Source organism: Branchiostoma floridae, unplaced genomic scaffold (genome assembly GCF_000003815.2).
Source record: "Branchiostoma floridae strain S238N-H82 unplaced genomic scaffold, Bfl_VNyyK Sc7u5tJ_1465, whole genome shotgun sequence".
Taxonomy (NCBI): domain Eukaryota; kingdom Metazoa; phylum Chordata; class Leptocardii; order Amphioxiformes; family Branchiostomatidae; genus Branchiostoma; species Branchiostoma floridae.
Genome location: NW_023365724.1, coordinates 60,610 through 61,259, shown reverse-complemented (window position 1 = coordinate 61,259; position 650 = coordinate 60,610). Strand labels below are relative to the sequence as shown.

The 650-nt window shown below is 39.7% G+C and overlaps 1 protein-coding gene across 1 annotated transcript in view; it reads right to left on the bottom strand.

The window, feature by feature from the left end:
• Window positions 1-650, bottom strand: part of LOC118407792 (oral-facial-digital syndrome 1 protein homolog) — a 91,139-nt gene that overhangs the window by 57,532 nt on the left and 32,957 nt on the right. The gene's annotated exons all lie outside the window — the stretch shown is intronic.

The window sequence follows — 650 nt, the reverse complement described above, 5'->3', positions numbered from 1 at the left end:
GAGACCTATTTATGCATATCTATGTTCATGTACTGGTTAACGTGGTGATAACGTTCTTTAGAATATCCATATGACATTTATATCACAAAATTTCACAAGAAGAAATGTATTTTGTCGAGAACGATTGCGCACATTTTAAAATGTCATCCTATGTTGATATAGTTGTTAAGAAAATGCAATGCTAGCAAAGTTAAAAGTATATGTATTGCTATGCTCAATTTGAAAGAGCTTGACCTAAGTGAAATATAGGTCGCAAGAGGCAGACATTTATTTGTAGTCACTATGACGGAAATATTCTTTGCACAAATTCCTCACAAATTCCTCACGTTGGCGCCTTTCTTCCTGCCAAAATGAGGAATACTCATGGTACAACTTGCTGAAAGCTCCTTGGTACAATGTACGAGGGGCGTTCAATAAGAAATGCCCCAGACCCATTTTCCATAGCAGGAGATTAATGAAACTTGGCACAGTTGTTAGTCTTTCTCTTCATAGGAGCCATCCAGAGTTATGAATTTCTCCCATAGTTTGATGCAGATCTGGACACCGTTTTTGTAGGACACCCCAGGTTGGTCCTCCAACAGATACCTCATCAATGACAAAAGAGGGACGACCAGGTCTGGGAGCTGTTTCCACAGACTTCCGGCCATGTT